This window comes from Citrus sinensis, chromosome 9 (genome assembly GCF_022201045.2).
Source record: "Citrus sinensis cultivar Valencia sweet orange chromosome 9, DVS_A1.0, whole genome shotgun sequence".
NCBI lineage: Eukaryota > Viridiplantae > Streptophyta > Magnoliopsida > Sapindales > Rutaceae > Citrus > Citrus sinensis.
The window spans coordinates 26,937,765-26,956,482 of record NC_068564.1 but is presented as its reverse complement, the minus strand read 5'-3'; the positions used below and the strand labels follow the sequence as shown (position 1 = coordinate 26,956,482).

The following is an 18,718-nucleotide window of genomic DNA, read 5'->3' as shown; positions in this document are numbered from 1 at the left end:
ATAATGCAGCGGTTCGAGTTCCGGGAGGGGCTGCCACTACCCGAAAAAGGTGGGGTGAAGGGCAAATGGGAACGTGGGGACAGTGGCTATAAAAGAGGAAGAAATCGATGGAGAAAGGGATAGAAAAAAAGAGAGGGATAGAAAAAAAGAGAGAGGGAAAACGCTGCCAAATTGCAACCAGGCCATTTCCTTACAAATTTTTAATAAACTCCTGGAATCCAAATTACACTATTTTCCTGTAAACACCTTGTGCTAACTTAGGCATCAGATGGTTTACGCCGGCAAAACCACCGGCGTCTCTGATCCATTTTTAGTGAGTGCGGGTCTATTGAGAGAAAGGAGGACGATTCCAATCCCAGTGAACGAGCAACAGTAGATAACACAAAGGTTGGTGAAAGAATCTGGTCTGTCAAGAGGTGAGTAGATTTCAGCATCAACAATAATCAAGACCTTTTTTTTGTTTAAAGCCTTTCACTACTAGTCTTGCTTTAAATATTTTAATTGTTCCATCAACTTTTCTCTTCTTTTTGAAGATCCATTTACAACCTATATGATTAGAGTCAGGTGGTAAATCAACTAATTTCCAAGTCTTATTACCCGTAATAGAGTCCATTTCATCATTAATGGCTTCTTTCCAAAACTCGGCATCTTGAGACTTCATTGCCTCTTCATAGGTAAGGGGGTTAGAATCTATAGTAGGTGTGATCATGGTCTTTTTTTTTTTATTGTGAGTCTCTTGTCCCTTCAACTAAATAGACTATTGATAACTCTATGAAATGAGAGTTATTACAGCAATTCTAGACTTAAAATAAGATCACTTAGAGAAGGAATGAGGTGTTTTATTATATTTTGGTTACATTTTGCATAAACATTCATTTTAGTGAGTCTTAATAAGTTTTGCTTGAATTAAAGTAATCTGTGCTCAAAACAGGTGAATAATTGTAGGTTTTCAGAAGTTTATAATTCATGAAGGGATGTTGAGATATTAGACCAGCAAAAGGAGGAAAGAATATTGCCACAAAAGAAGTTAAGCACAGCCGAGAACAATGCAGTGTTCCAGCATTTGTCAGAGCAACCATTGCTGTAGCAATCCTAGAGCACTGAGGGAGAAAACTTAGCACGGGTCAGCTGCAGAATTGCTATCTGCAGTTTCCTAATTTAACTTATGCACGCTCGATGCTTTTGTTTACCCTAGTTTTTAGTTATAACAAGAGGCACGCACCATATAAAAAGGCGGAAGAAATTATCATAAAACACTTTAGAGAGAAAAAGAAGAAGAAGATCAGAACTCAAGAAGACGGCTTCAGTAACATTGAAAAATCCTGCATAGTTATTTGGATTTACTTTTGGTCGTTCTCAACTTATATCTTTCTTCTTTCTTCTTTCTTCGTCTGATCTAATGTATCCCGTGAACAATATGTTGATGTTTGTTTTTATCTTTCAGAATATGAACTAAATTTGCTTATAGTTGAGTGACAAACAATCTAATGGGTTCTTGACTGTTCTTATGAGTTGTTATGTCATTGCTGTAGCATTTTACTCTAGTAGCCATTATTATAACTGTTATTTCGGTTCACCACCCATTTAATAGTACAAGTTAAGATAGAGCTGCAAAATGGTATGTCTTAGCAGATATTATTAGAGTAATACTTGATCTTAATTTAAGTTTTCTAAATTAAGTTTATCTTGAATCTCATAAGAGCTATACTTGATGTTAAGATTTGTGACACACTAGACATGGGTACTCACCTTGTAGGGCGGAGAGACTAAAGGGTCATAAGGTCATGCCATAGGTAGAATAGCAACTGGTCATTGCTAAAATACTTAAGTCTGTGAGAGTTCCAATACGCCACAGCTGAGGATGCAGATTAATTCTGCCCAGTGCTATAGCAATTGCTGTAACAACTGGTGTTAACTTGATGAAAAGCAGTCAACCCATAAAGAGAGTTTGATCATTCAACTACCATATTCCTAATTGAATCTTAGACACATTTAATTTAGTTTATTTCAATACTGCATTGTTTTATTTAATTCTTTCACAATTATCAATTTCGATAGGACCTACTTTACATTTGTTAATTTCGGACTTAAGTTAGATTGCACTATTGTGATTGCTGTAGCATTTCTAGTGGCATCAATCCCTGTGGAGACGATCTTGAATATTCATCACTTTATTACTTGTTGTGTACATTTGCACATTGGCATCAATAGTATTTGATTATAAAAATTTACCAACAAGATTTTGGCGCTGTTGCCGGAGATTGATTGTTTATTTTTGAAGTGTGAAGTAAATCTTGATAGTGCCAATTTAATTTGATTTATTCTATTTAATTGGAAAATCAACACTTGCATGCGCAAAGACAGATCTGTTGTATTCCAATTTGATCATGATATGGAAAAGACTGCTAGGAGATTGCGAAGAGAGCAAATGAATTAAAAAACTGTTTCAGGCATGAATAACTTACAGGATGTGGGAAATTTGGACCTTCACGGGCCCTTACAACCAGTCAACATTCAAGAAGAGCAGAATGAACATGCTACCTAGAGACAGCTAGATAACAACAACATTATTTACATGGCTGATGATAGGGACAGAGCCATTAGAGATTATACTGTGTTAACTCCTTAAGTTGTACACCCTGGGATAATCAGACTTGAAGTAGAAGCTGCAAACTTTGAATTGAAGCCAGTGATGTTTCAGATGTTGCAAACAGTAGGTCAATTCAATGGATTACCAAATGAAGATCCTCACCTCCATCTTAAGTTGTTCTTAGAAGTGAGTGATACTTTCAAGATTGCTGGAGCAACCCAAGATGCTTTAAGACTAAGGCTTTTTTCTTACTCCTTAAGAGATCGAGCAAGAGCATGGTTAAATTCGTTACCATTTGATTCCATCGTTACATGGAATGAGTTGGTTGATAAATTCTTAATGAAATATTTCCCACCAACAAAAAATACAAAATTGCGGAATGAGATTACTTCTTTCCATCAACTTGAAGATGAGAGTTTGTATGAAGCTTGAGAAAGATTTAAAGAACTACTCAGAAGGTGCCCTCATCATGACATTCCTTGCTGCATACAATTAGAAACTTTCTATAATGGGTTGAATCCTAGTACAAGAATGATGGTAGATGCTTCTGCAAATGGAGCTTCGTTATCTAAATCTTACATTGAAGCTTATGAAATTCTGGAGAGAATTACCAACAATAATTATCAGTGGCCATCAACCAGGCAACCAGTAGCAAGAGGAGCAACAGGGGTACATAACATAGATGCAATTATTGCTTTATCAGCATAAGTAACCTCATTGACTAACATGGTAAAAGCCATGACATCTGCTCCAGCAGCAGTAAAGCAAGTTGCTGAACTTTCTTGCATATACTGTGGCGAAGAACATGACTTTGATAAATGTCTTGGAAATCCAGCATCAGTAAACTATGTGGGTAATTTCAATCGACAGCTTCAAAACAACCCATATTCAAATACTTATAACCCTGAATGGAAGCAACACCCAAATTTTTCATGGAGCAGTCAGAATCGAAATACTCCAGCATTGAATGGAAAAAATAGGAACATTCAACCACTTGGTTTTCATTAGCATAGTCAAGGGCAAAAACATATCAGTCAGGATCCAATCACTTCACTGGAAGCATTGATTAAGGAATACATTGCAAAGAATGAAGCAATTGTGCAGAGTCAAGCTGTATCCTTGAGGAACCTAGAGAACCAAATGGGACAACTTGCCATAACAATGAGTAACAGAACTCAAGGAAGCTTACCAAGCAACACAAAAGATCCCAGAAGAGAGGGCAAAGAACACTGCAAAGTAATTAACTTAAGATATGGAAAGAATGTTGGTATCCCTGTTGCTGTGACTAAAAAGGGGCTGGAACTTAATTCTTCACAAAAACCACCTCAAGATGGAAGCAAGTTACAACCCAGCCATCAAAACACTGGTGACAGAGACCAAGCTGCAGCAACTATGGAAGGAACTCAACCAATACATGCTGAAAAAGAAGATGCAACACCAGTAGCCACAATCTACAACAAACTAAACAAGAAGAGTTTGGCACCTCCTGAAGCTACCCAACAGTTTAGGCATCCACTCTCTTTCCCACAGAGATTCCAGAAGCAAAGATAAGACAAACAGTTCAGTAAATTTCTGGAAGTGCTGAAACAATTATACATCAACATACCTTTTGTGGAAGCTTTGGAGCAAATGCCTAATTATGTGAAATTTATAAAAGACATCTTGGCACAAAAGAAAAGGTTGGAAGAATTTGAAACTGTTGCTCTAACACAGGAAAGCAGCCATACGCTCCAAAGTAAGATTCCTACAAAATTGAAGGATCCATGAAGTTTTACAATATCATGTTCCATTAGAACTAGATACACTGGCAGAGCACTTTGTGACTTGGGAGCTAGTATTAATCTGATGCCATCATCTGTATTTAAGCAGTTGGGAGTAGGGGAATGCAGGCCAACCACAGTCACCTTGCAATTAGCTGACAGATCTCATGCATATCTTGAAGGAAAAATTGAGGATGTACTGGTGAAGGTTGACAAATTCATCTTCCCAGTAGACTTCATTGTACTAGACTTTGAGGCTGATAAAGAGGTACATATTATACTTGGAAGACCTTTTTTAGGGAAGTATGTGTGACAAATGAATTCTTTATTGACAATTGAGGTTGTATTGTAACAGAGTACATAGGCAAGCCACGTGTCAGAGGCTATTGGAGTGGAGCATGTAACCGTTGCTAGAGCAAATAATTGGATGCTGTAGCAACCAATATTACCATTACAGTAACTTAAAAATTGAAGCCTATCACTTACCGTTAGAGATAAATCATTACAGATGGATGCATGGATTTGGATAGAAATTGAGGAAGAAAAAAATCTCTGAAATTAATGCATTAATTTCTCTTGCCTATTTTTTTAGGATATACTCATTATATTCAAAATATTTTCTTCCCTAATTTATATTTCTTTACCAGATTTATCTTCATTTAAATTCAACTATAAAAAGGAATTACTGTGCGTAGTGACTTACGGCACTATTTTCCCTCTCCTTCGCAAAGCACGACTCCAATAATTCTTACCACTATCTTCTCATTTTACTCTCAGGCATATTACCTTTGAATTGTTACTGCTATAACAATGTCAAGGTATAAGAGAACAGTCAGCCGACTCAAAGATCCTTCGCGCTTCCAGAGTTACCACGCGGGAAAAAAATATGAAGAATTCATTGAGCCACACAAGATTCTGGAAGAAAAAGGGTTTCAATTTCCAGAGTCATTCACTAGAATTGTGCAAACAGTACATAATAATGCAGCAAAGCGTGGGTGGCTAGAGTTTTGCAACCACCCTCGAGATCTTGTGCTACCAGTAGTCAAAGAATTTTACGCCAATTTAGTAAGCCCTGGTCAGCACAACATTTGGTATCAAGTGTTCGTCTTGATGCAAAGGATGAGCATGTCAAGAATGATGGTGCCCTTACTGCACGTACCATTGAAAGAATTGCTGGTGAAAGTGCTGGAGTAACAACTGAACCAGCTGTTGTAACAGGAGCGAGACGAGCTATTGGTTTAGAACAGACAATCTAGGCGCTGAGCACCAGTATCACTCAATGTGCTAAGGCTCAGTAGAGGGAAAACGATCGGTTTTGGAGCTATTTACAGTACCTGGACAGCCACCTATACTAATTTGCTCTTTACATGAAAAACACCCACCAAAATTTTCCTGATTTACTGCTCCAGCAGTACAATCTTGACACCAACACCATAGATGCTCCAGCATAAGTCAGTGAAGACACCACTGATACAGATGAACCAGAAGCAAAAGCTGCAGTAGACCCACAAACAGAGGCTGAATCAGAAGATGTTGAACCATCTGATCAACCTAAGGAAGAATGTGACAAGTCTGCCACTGACAGCTCACCCACAGAGGCAAAAGAAGATTCTAAGAAAGAACGTGAGGAACCCCCAGTCAGGACCTCTCCCAAAACCAGGAAAAGGCACATCATTCAAGAAGAGGAAGAGAATGAACCTGAATAGGAGCCCCCCATTCTAGTCCTTTCAAGAAAGAGCAAGGAAAAAATAGCAACTCATTCTGCCTCCGAAGATGCAGCTGAGCAAGTCAATGCAGAGCTGGAAGTTGCAGCAACCAGAGTCATGCGTACAACCACCGAAGCCCAGCAGGTACTTGACATCATTGCCGCAATCACAGCTAAGGGACAGGCAACTAATGCACCAACCCCAGCTCCCCCATAGGCCACTCCCAGCAAACTTGTTCGTGCTAGTGTGAGAGGAGCCAGCAAAAGAAAGGGCAGCACTTCTGGAGGCACTACTACAGCAGCCTCGACATAACCCAAAAGGACCAGATCGGTGGCAACCAAGCAAGTTACCCCAGCCGCAACACCTCCCACCAGCCCAGTGAAGAAAAAGACAAAGACGTTGTCAGCTACCTCCCCGCAAGCTTCCTCAAATGATAAGCTGCACAATGCATCCAAGAATACCTGATGTCCTCCCATCATGTTGCGGCAATACCCAAACCACAGAGGAGTATCCCTTTCTTGCTAGTCAATTTATTTAATTCTGCAAAACTTTTCTTTCATTATGTTTTCAATTTGTGTGGTCTTTTCTAAATGTCCTCCTCCTTGTCCTTGTCAAATTGTGTGACTTTTTTGTTGCGTGCTTGTGAGGACACAACACCTTTTCAGTTTGGGGGGGATATATATCTGGGTGTTTTGCATATGTGTTTATATATGTATTGTGTGAAGCTCTGATATCTAATATTTGTGTATGGATTTGAAATCCTAATGAAGATAAATTGAGTGTTAATGGGTGATTATAAGAATGCCAAGTAAAGACAGTAATCGATGGAGAGTGAAATTATGTCCTTACACTTAAACTTTGGTGGAGTTTTATGAGACTGTTGTAGCAGAGCCAAAAGAATAGAAAAGATCTTAAGTTTGGGGGGGAAAAAGTTCGATTGACTGTGTTGGCTATGAAATAAATTCTGCTCCAATGGCTCAAGTTGCTGAGTAACCCGAGCTGAGTATCTATCTCATATGCAGAGTTGCGTTCAAAGGCAACAAGAGTTATGAGCAGTGTTGTAGCAATTGTTCTTATGAAAAAAAAAGAGAGAAAAGTGAGACAATAATACAAGGAAGTCATCTATTTAAGATATTGAGTAGCCATGTCTGTTCATGAGCCCCATGTTCAGCCTTGAGTAAAAGATATGTCTAGATAAGATTATGTTACAGATATTGCTACAGCAACTCTGATCTGTGCATGGTTTGAGTAATTGGACGTCATCATTACAATTGATTGGCATTCACATGAAAAATAAATATTGCAGTGAGGAGGTTGAATACTCTCAAATTTTCATTCTTAAAATCAGTACAGTTTGAGTATGTGAGATTTATGTTACCCCATATATAAATAAAATTATGTTACTGCTGAATTACATGCAATCTCTTGGTAATGTTGTAGCACCTCTGGAATTCAATCAAAGTAACGCACACACACACACACACTGTGGAAAAAAGGAAGCTTAAGTCTAGAACTGATTTACTATGGTAATTTTGCATGATTAGGATTGTGATCTGAAGGTGGAAGAATCTTTGCAAATTTGATAAAAAAGCTAAAGTTGTGTTGCATGCTTGTTTGCGTGAATTGTTGGTATGTTGTCATTACTTGAGGACAAGTAAAGGTTTAAGTTTGGGGGTGTGATAACTCTATAAAATAGGAGTTATTACAGCAATTCTAGACTTAAAACAATATCACTTAAAGAGTAAATGAGGTGTTTTTATTATATTTTGGTTATATTTTGCATAAACATTCATTTTAGTGAATCTTAATAAGTTTTGCTTGAATTAGAGTAATTTGTGCTCAAAACATGTGTATAATTGTAGGTTTTCAGAAGTTTATAATTCATGAAGGGATGCTGAGATATTAGCCAGCAAGAGGAGGAAAGAATATTGCCACAAAAGAAGTTAAGCACAACCGAGAACAGTGCAGTGTTCCAGCCGTTGTTAGAGCAACCATTGTTGTAGTAATCCTGGAGCATTGAGGGAGAAAACATAACGTGGGTCAGTTGTAGAATTGCGATCTGCAGTTTCCTAATTTAACTCATGCACGCCCGAGACTTTTGTTTACCCTAGTTTTTAGTTATAAAAGGAGGCGCGCACTACATAAAAAGTCGGAAGAAATTATCATAAAACACTTTAGAGAGAAAAAGAAAAAGAAGATCAGAACTCAAGAAGACGGCTTCAGTAACATTGAAAAATCCTGCAGAGTTTTTTGGATTTACTTTTGGCCGTTCTCAACTTATATCTTTCTTCTTCTTCTTTCTTCGTCTGATCTAATGTATCTCGTGAACAATATATTGATGTTTGTTTTTCTCTTTCAGAATATGAACTAAATTTGCTTGTAGTTGAGTGACGAACAATCTAATGGGTTCTTGACTGTTCATATGAGTTGTTATGTCATTGCTGTAGCATTTTACTCTAGTAGCCATTATTATAACTGTTATTTCGGTTGACCACTCATTTAATAGTTCAAGTTAAGATAGAGCCGCAAAAGGGCATGTCTTAGCAGATATTATTAGAGTAATACTTGATCTTAATTTAAGTTTTCTAAATTAAGTTTATCTTGAATCTCATAAGAGCTATACTTGATGTTAAGATTTGTGACACACTAGACATGGGTACTCACCTTGTAGGGCGGAGAGACTAAAGGGTTATAAGGCCATGTCATAGGTGGAATAGCAACTGATCATTGCTAAAATACTTAAGGGTGTGAGAGTTCCAATACGCCACAGTTGAGGATGCAGATTAATTCTGCCCAGTGCTGTAACAATTGCTGTAACAACTGGTGTTAACTTGATGAAAAGCAGTCAGCCCATAAAAAGAGTTTGATCATTCAACTACCATATTTCCAATTGAATCTTAGACACATTTAATTTAGTTTATTTCAATACTGCATTGTTTTATTTAATTATTTCACAATTATCAATTTTGATAGGGCCTACTTTACATTTGTTAACTTCAGACTTAAGTTAGATTGCACTATTGTGATTGCTGTAGCATTTCCAGTGGCATCAATCCATGTGGAGACGATCTTGAACAGTCATCACTTTATTACTTGTTGTGTACACTTGCACATTGTTATCAATAGTATTTGATTATAAAAATTTACTAGCAACTATAAAATCTGGTCCAAAGGATTTTATAGTCTTTATTCTTTTACTTCTTCTCAAATGACATGCTTTTGACCAATTTCTATTTGTTTGTCATTTTCTTCAGAATCAATACTTTTTGGTGTAGTGAAAAATCTATTTTCATATAATATTGCATCTCTAGATTCCACTATAGTATTGATTTCAACAAAGCTATTGGGTTCTATTATAAGAAACTTATAAGCTTTACTATGCTTAGCATATCCCAAGAATATGCATTCAATGTCCCTTTCTCCTAATTTCTTTATCTTAGGTTCATGTAGTCTTACAATGGGTCGACAACCCTAAACTCTTATATAAGAAAGATTATGTTTTCTCTTTTTTCATAATTCATATGGGGTCACCTAGGGATGGCAATTGTACCCGCAAACCCGCTCAAACCCACCTGCTAAAACCCGCACGTTGCGGGTAATTTTACCCGTTGCGGGCGGGTTTAGTATTATAAATTTAAACCCGCACATGGATGCGGGTGGGTTTGGTATTAACCTTATATCCGGTGGATACCCGCATGGATATCCACCAAACCCGCAATATTTTTTTCAAATATTTTTAATTTAATTTTAATCTAAAAATGTATAAAGAAAATAAGGTCATTAATTAAATTACCAAATAGCCAAAGGCTCAAAGTTGTGTATGTGTGTATGTGGCCTATATCCTATTCTAAAGTCATAATCTAAAGAAAACTAAAGGCATTTTCCTTCGAATTAGTATTTGAAAATATTAATCTTAATTATTATTATAGGCATTGTGTTGGATGGGTGCTTATGGTGGTGAATGAAATGAATATCTTCTCTTGGAGCTTGTTTTAAATGATAATATGAAATGTAATTATTATTTTTAGATACTAGTTTGTGTTTTTTAAATGGATTTGTGTAATTTATACTTAAATTTGAGAATTTGTGTTAAATTGATGTGGAAATTTTAATTTTTCATTTACATTATTTAAATATAAAATTGAGTATGTTATATGGAATTTGAGGTTATTATTATAAATTTATATATTAAACATTTGTGATTTTAAATATGAAAACCCGCAAAAAATCCGCCGGATACCATTGCGGGTTTGGTAATTGTTAAAACCCGCTGCGGGTGGGTTTTTGTAAAAAAATTAAAACCCGCTGCGGGTTGCGGGTGGGTTTGGTAATTTAAATTTTGTGCGGGTTTGGGTTTGGTAATGGCAAACCCGCTGCGGGCGGTGCCCATTGCCATCCCTAGGGTCACCTTTGTTTTCTTATTAGGCACTTTATTTGAGATATGACATGCAATTAAAATAGTTTCACCCCAAAAACCTTTACCAAGCTCAGCATTAAAAAGCATAGCATTAACCATTTCTATTAATGTCTTATTTTTCCTTTCAGCTACGTCATTTTGTTGTGGAGTATATGCAGTGCTAGTTTCATGTACAATGCCAACAGATTCACAAAATTCAGAAAAAGCATATTCACCTCCTTTATCACTTCTAAGGCATTTAATTTTAGTGTCACAAAAATTCTCAACTTCATTTTTATAAGTTTTAAATTTCTCTAACACTTGATAGTTAGAATGTAATAAATACACATAGCAATATTTTGAAAAACCATCAATAAATATTACAAAATATTTTTTTACCACCTTTAGTAGGATTACTATGCATATCACACACATCACTATGAATTAAATGCAATAAAGAAGATGTTTTTTCAATTTTTGGAAAATGAAATCTTGTGATTTTAGTTTGTACACATACTTTACATTTTTCATGCATATCATTTTCATGCTTAGGAATTAACTCTAAATTAGTTATATCTTGCAATATTCTAATATTCAAATGTCCTATTATGCCACAAAGATAATGAATCAACCATATAAGCAGAAGAAACATTCATATTATTGATATTGAGTTTAAACATTCCTTCATACATGTATCATTTCCCAACAAAGGTACCACCCTTAGATAATATATATTTGTTTGACTCAAAAACAAGTTTAAAGCCAAACTTATTAAGAAGGCTACCAGATACAAGGTTTTTCCTAACTTCAGGAACATGATAAATATTAATAAGAGTTAAAGTTTTTCCAGAAGTAAACTCTAGTTATACATTGCCTTTTCCTTTAACTATTGCAGTGGAGGAATTTCTCATGTAAAGAACAATTCTATCATCCATTGCTTTATAAGATTTGAAAAGGCTATGATCTTTGCATACATGCTTGGTTGCACCAGGATCTATCCACCATGCATTATCATCTTCAAGAACATTAATCTCAGATATCATGGCCACAAAATTTATGTATGAAATTTCCTTTTGTTTCTTCATAAGTCGACAATCTCTTTTAAAGTGGCCAGGTTTTCCGCAGTGGTGGCATGTACCCTTCTTTTTCTTCTTATTGTTTTTATTCTCTTTAGAATCAAACTTTCTCTTTTGGTTATTCTTAGGTTGATTAGAATGCTTAAACTCATTCCTCTCCTCCACAACATTAATTTTAAAGGACATAGCAACCTGGTCCTCAAGACTATTAAGCTTGAGTTCCTCTTCAATACGAAGAATTTGGCCTAAGCCATCCAGACTAATTTCCTCTTTGCTATGTTTAAGACTTTTCTTATAGTCTTTCCAAGAGGGAGGAAGTTTATCAATAACTGAATAGACAATAATAGATTCATCCATTTTCATGTTGTGTTGGTTGAATTGATCAAGAATATGCAAAATCTCATTATATTGTTCAACCACAAGTCTATTATCAACCATTCTATAACAGCCAAAGGATTTAATCTCTCCTTTTCCTCAGTTAATTGCCTGTGCAGGTGAAATCACAATGGGGAAGAATCTTACTAGATTTAAAGGGAAAAGGCACATTGTTTCATAAGACATGGATGGAGATCAACATAAAACGAGTAAAGTTGTGGAAGGGAAGATTTGTATTGATTCTTCACTATAAGACACGGGTACTTTTGTAACACCCTAGCCCGAACTCCGCTGGCAAATCTGACCACAACTCACATATGAATTTAAATAACTCTTTACAACCGATAAAATTCAAGCCTCAAATACAAAAGCCAATGGAATAACTTAAAAATTTAGCCAAACTATCTACCATCCTCAATTCAAATCCATCTTCTCACTCATCACGAGTTAATCCTGACTTCTGAAAACTGAATCACAATAAACTATAATGAGTACAAAACACAGTAAGCAAACTAGTTTTTCTTATACCAAAATACATACATACTTATACATAATATAAATGGATGATATGCCATAATTTTTGGAAATACTGTAAACAGATTCATAAAAATCTCTTTCTGTCGCTTTCAAACTTTCTCATTTTTTTTCAATGAAATACATATTCTGCAATTGTAGCACTTTGCGTTGTGCGTGGCACTTTGCAGCGCTCTAGCCCTCAAGAGCTGGCCCCCACACAACTTCAAGAGGTGGCCCCCAATGCAAAATCTCATAAAACAGAAATCCCATTTGCTAAAATTCACTTTCTCATTCATAGAAAACTCAATGCATTTCCGTGCTCATGCTAATGAACCATCACACATACATATGCCCATGTACATAATCACACCCAATACATAACAACACATCACATAAACATATGAGACACATAAATCCATATTCGTACATATCAAAATAGACTTTTCGCACAAGTAAAACATATATATTGTTTATTGTGATTCATTTAAAAGCCTAGTTTACTTACCTCTTGGCATCCTCATGTAACGAATGCGTACTGATATCCTCAACCTAAAATCATCAATAAACTTCTCATAAGATATAATTGAGTCTCAATCATAAACTCTAATGTCCTCAAATATCTCAATTTAAACATCTCCTAAGCTCAACCTCAATGTTCTCAATAATTGGCCCTCAAAACAGAACAGTCTATATTCTCTGATTTGTTTTTTAATAAATTATTCCCTCATTGGAAAAATCTCAAATTTTACATACCATATGCTGACACATTGAAAGTTCATTGATAAAAATTTCAGAACATAATTCCTTCAAAAACTATTGAAAATAATTAATATTTCAGACATCATCAATACTGTCAAACAATTTTCTGTTTTGAACACACTTGCTTTAAAAATACGAAACAATTTATTGCTTCATCATAAAATCATGAAAATTTACAGAATTATACTGGACATATATAAAACTCATTGGTTCAAATTTAATAATTTTTTAAGAAGTCTAGCTATGGTAAAAATAATTTCGTAATACACGTTATTCACTGAAATCATAAATTTCCAAGTTTTCAGACTTGACTTTGAAAAATCATAATTAATTGAAATCTTATCCGATTAACTTGAAACAAGTTTTAAAACATTCTAGATGATGTCTAGTTTAACATACCCAAAAATAGAATCAAAATCAATTTGTACAAATTACTATGATTTTCATAATAATTCACTGTCAGCATATTTCTGCAAAATCTTAGGTTGCTACTTCTATTGCAATCATGTTTCTCTACAACAATTTAATAAAAACCAATAATTAAAACTTACCTCCAAAACTTCTCCCACCAATAACAACTTGATCTCATGTATTGACTATGGCAAAACTAAGAAGAAAAAAAAAACTCTTTTTTTTTCTGTCTTTTCTCTCCATCTCTCTCTCTTTTTCTTTTCATTTCTGTTGTTTTTTTTTTCAAAGATCTCTCTTTTCCTCTCTCTCTTAAATCGAAAAGACATCTTATTCTATTTATAATAGGGTAAAAAAGATCACTAAAAACTAAAAAGACTTAAATACTCTTGGAAGAATTGGGGTATTACAACTTTATTATCCGAATTGTCTACAAAGTATCTTCATTTTATTAAATTTTATCTCAAGAATGGTGCTTGATTCTGTAAAGTGTGGTTGCGAATCCAATCTGGGTTTCAGAAACGACAGCGTTTTGAAGCCTAATCTTGTTTAAGATTTCACGTGCTGCTCATGTGCTCCTATAACAGAAAACCGAATCAACCAAAACGGCACACCCTGGTGCGTTTTGGTTAAATCTTAAGTGACTCACGTGAGACACAAGCGCAGGGGTTAAAAGAAAGTTAAGTTTGTTAGCCACGCGTCGTGTATCTGTGCAATCTGGATTTAGAGTTTGTTGCAGGTGCTGTTATATAAGCAGAATTAGCAAAAGTACCTGCTAAATGGCAAGGGCAAATACTTGATGCATAGATATGATTCGGCCTCCCGGGGGATTCAAGTGGGGCAAGTGTAAAAAAAGAAATTTCCTCGTATTTGCTTTCCAAACCCTAATGGGTGCCCAAAAATGCTTATAAGAATCCGAAAGAAGTTAGATGATTATTGTTATGCCATAGCAAGTAACAATCATCTGTGTGAATGGGCGATGCAATAGAGGATCTTCTCATTCTTTCTTTTTGATTAACCTTTTGTTTTACCCATTGACTTGCTTGAACCCCAGTGGAAATGTCAACAGTCTATGCTGATGAGAAGCAAGCCATGGAAGCTAGCTTTGGTCCAAGACTTTTAATATTAAAAAAAAAAAAAATCTCTGTGACTAGCAGTAGGCCTTCATTAATTTAAGATTAAATATCACTATGATTAGCAGTAGGTCTTTGTTTAAGATTAATTTTGAAGAAAAAGTTGGTTAGTTCAGCATCATGGTACTATTACTAACAACTCCGACCTTGTCAGTTACTTTACTTCCCTTGGAAACTCTAGTGCTTCTTCCTTAGCATTCATCTCGAGGCAACACAGTCAACGATTCCATTCCTCGCGCTCTCGTGAACACTGCCTAATGCTACTTGATAGCTAGGTTAGCATTTTATTAACTGCAAGTGGTAGCATATTATTAATTTGCACCAACCGAAAGTTCATTAAAATTTACTTGAGAAGTGGATTAACATTTGTTTTTAATTTCTCCATGAAGTCAGCATACTCCATATTAAATAAGTACTAGCAATACATATCCACTGCTTAATTAAAAGAAGACAAACTGACAGAGTATATATTTACATACTCCAATTTGTTTTCTTTAATTGCAAGTGGTTTCATTACTTATGTTCTTTGTCAATCATACATCATTTTTTAATTCTTGATACTATATCAACCCTCCATTTTCTTCTCCAAATCTGCTTTCTTATTATTGTAAATCAACATCATCTAACCACCTTAATTTCTCAGTAAGTTCTCATATGTGTGTCTAAAGAATATTCAATATTAACATATTAAATATTGGGAAATCATCCGCCATCCACTAAAAAATAATTTTATTTTTAAGTTTATTTAAAGAATGTTCAAACGTCTTGTAGTCATCACTTATCTTCATCTTACTATTTCCATCTTGCAGTCGTTTTTCTTTTCTTGAACCAAGTTACTTGTCTTTACTTTTTTATTTTTTCATTTATAATTATTCGCCTTTACTTACAAGTAAAGTTTGAATGGCTTTTTCCCTTTTCTATTAAAATTGTTTTCTTTTACATGCATTCAGTTGTACGAAAATCTCCCATTTATCTATACCCAATTTGAAAAAAAAAAATTCAACATTATTTTTCTGTTCCCTCCAAGTAATAGTTTGATCGTGGTGCTCTCAATTACAATAAGCTATCGTCGGGATATTGAAGTTTAAGATTACTCAAAATAGGTACTTTATTATCAGAATTATCTACAAAATAACTTCATTCAATTGAATTTTTATTAACTGAATTTTGGATGCTGTTTATGATTCATTCTTATTTGTAAGTTATGTTCGCTCTCATTTTTCATACAATCACACCAGATAAAAAGGAAAAAAAAAATGGACTGCAAGTTAGCTTCGTGGTAGCAATTACATTAGCATCTATCCATGTTATTTTATGTACAATCTCAATCTAGCTCATTTCGTGGACCAACTTTCTTACATTCCATTAGATATACATTGACCAATGGCTTGTTGGTTTAAAAACCTCACGGCGTCAAGGTTGAATTATATAGCTTTAATCTTTTGCAATTTTCTTCTGATATGGAATAATGATTTTTAGAAAGTACTTTAATTGAGTTGGAAGTTAACTACTCATACTTAACAACCAGGTAGATTTTGCCATTTTGGAGCACACAATCCGTCATAATTTTGTTATTAAATTGTGCACCCCAGGATATGTAATACTTAGTTAAGAGAGTCTGTGATTTATATATCATTATAGAAACTCAGTTACTAGTGATGTGAGATATTATGCTCTTCTTCCTTAAAAAATATTGCGTCATCACGTGGATTATCAGAAACAAAAATTGAACAAAATCATATTATTAATTTAATATATCATTTCTCACATCAAGTCGTGAATTGGCTATGATATCAAAGTACTAATTGCAGCAGCTTGACCCACTAACAGAATAGATATGGTCTACTTTAGGCAAACAATCATCACAATTTTTTTTTAAGGTTTTTGCCTTTTGAATTCAAAATACATCTACTGAATTAGAAAAGCTTAGGAATAGCCGTGTAGCATCTAAAATTTAAGATTCAAGGATATATAAAGATAAAGACAAAGCACTTTAAACATCAAAACCGACAAGCTACGTTCTTAAACTCAAGCAAAGACACAGCCTTCATGCTTCATGCTTCATGCTTCATACATGCATCAGCACTACTTTGCACAATGTTTGGGCATACTTGGGTATGCAGGCTGTGTGTCTTCGTCGTGGCCCTTGGATTTTAAATAAACTAGAAATCTAAAAGTGATTTTAACAAACGACAAATAAAGGCGTTTGTTACATGTGTAGTAAGATTAGTAGTACCCTATAAACAAAGGTTATCCGGTGCGAACACCCGCAATTTTCGCAAAATGCAAGATGGGCATGTTTGAGTCGTTGGATGCAACGAAAGGCCAGATCAGTTTAAACTAGTCAAACCAGAAAGAAATTTGGGTAATTATCAGAAACCTCCCCTGTGGTTTGGCGTATTCTCAGTTTGGTAGATTGTATTTTATAACATTAGTATACCATTTAGTTGACCGTTTGTTACTTGACAAAATGACCAAAATACCCTTGTGTTGAAAAAAAATACTTCATTCACACAAATCAAAGAATTGTTGGCCAGTCATATCCGTTTTAGCGCCAAGAGCTGTGATTACATTGTAAATACCAAATAAAACATTGTAACCAAAATACCATCTTGAAATATCTCATCTCACATATTAGAGATATAATAATAAACTTTATCTCACCAACCAAATATTTCAAAATACAATGTCGAGAACATAATTTGAAACCAAACTAAATAATCACCAGCCCATTATCAAAATCTTCAGGGAAAGTAACAAGAGCAGTAGGAGCTATGTGCCTTGACTTGGAGAGCCTTTCACTCTCGATGGTAGTTAGAACCTCTTGGCTACAAAACAGAAAGACAAACTGAAATCAAAAGGAGACTATATTCCTTTATCATTTGATGCTGGACAAATAAAGACATCTAAATGCAGTGAAGTAGAGCCATAGTCAAAGAGAAGAAAAGAATTAAAACCACTAAACTCACTGCTCCAGTGTGAGAGAATGCAGCAAATCATGACATTTTTTCAACGAAGACATGTACATATCGTGATAAAAAGAAAAAAAAAACAAAATCAAGTATCCTCAAAATATTAATATTGCGGCACAAGGAATCTCCAACACTTAATTACATTTATAATTTAATAAAAACTAGCATGAATCCAAACAATCAGTGGCAATAGTTTAAACAATTAAAAAAATTTGCATACCCATCTTCAATCATTCACAAAACAGCATAATGTAGCTGAAGCCATCTTCAATCAAAATCAGGTGAACATGCATTTACAACAATCATTAACCTGCAACTAACCCAATCAATTAAAAACAATGGAAACAACAGAGATGCTCTCAAAAAATTGTCGAGACCCATTACTCATTTTTACCAAATTGATTAATTCCATCTAATAAAACTGACATACACAGTAATAAGCATTTTCATACCTCATTCGCGGCTCGAACAAACTGAGGTTGTCTGTGAGTCAACATGGAAACTCACTGGTCGGCATTCTTCCACCTGGCGGTCGTGATTCGGTCGTCCCTGCTATCGGCGTCTTTGAGTTCGTCGTCATGGTCTCCCGATCGTGGCACCTTTTTTCTATTAAAGTATAGTAGAGATGAAAGGGGAGTTGTTCTTGGTAGTTCTTGTCTGAACGGAGAAGAAGATGCCATTTTCCTTTCTCATTTTTTTGTTATAATATTGTCTGTTGATTAAAAGTATGTTTTTGTTTTTACCCATTGGAATATTAACAAAATTCAAATCAATTTCAGAATCCAATTTGATATTTTTAAGTTTGTTTGAATTTTTTATTATTAATGAGTTCTATTACTATCTTGCCCTCAGTCACTAAACTTATACTAAATGGTGTACTAACTTAAGGGGAGGTTGCTGAGAATACGCGAATACAATCTATAAAATTGATAATACGTCAAACCTCAGGGGAGGTTTGTGATAATTACCCAAAGAAATTTTGACACTCCAACTTATTTGTCAGGGGCCCGCGTCTTTTCTCTTTTTT

The 18,718-nt window shown here is 35.0% G+C and overlaps 1 long non-coding RNA gene and 1 other non-coding gene across 2 annotated transcripts; both read right to left on the bottom strand.

Moving 5' to 3' along the window:
- Positions 1–2,959: 2,959 nt before the first annotated feature.
- Positions 2,960–3,066, bottom strand: LOC112498031 (small nucleolar RNA R71). The gene has a single exon (XR_003065116.1). It is a non-coding gene; the product is annotated as a small nucleolar RNA R71 (small nucleolar RNA).
- An 8,978-nt stretch (positions 3,067–12,044) lies between these two features.
- Positions 12,045–13,878, bottom strand: LOC127900031 (uncharacterized). Its single transcript, XR_008051998.1, has 3 exons — positions 13,730–13,878; positions 12,925–12,968; positions 12,045–12,370 (listed from the first exon to the last, which is right to left on the bottom strand). It is a non-coding gene; the product is annotated as an uncharacterized LOC127900031 (long non-coding RNA).
- Between the last annotated feature and the right edge of the window lie 4,840 nt (positions 13,879–18,718).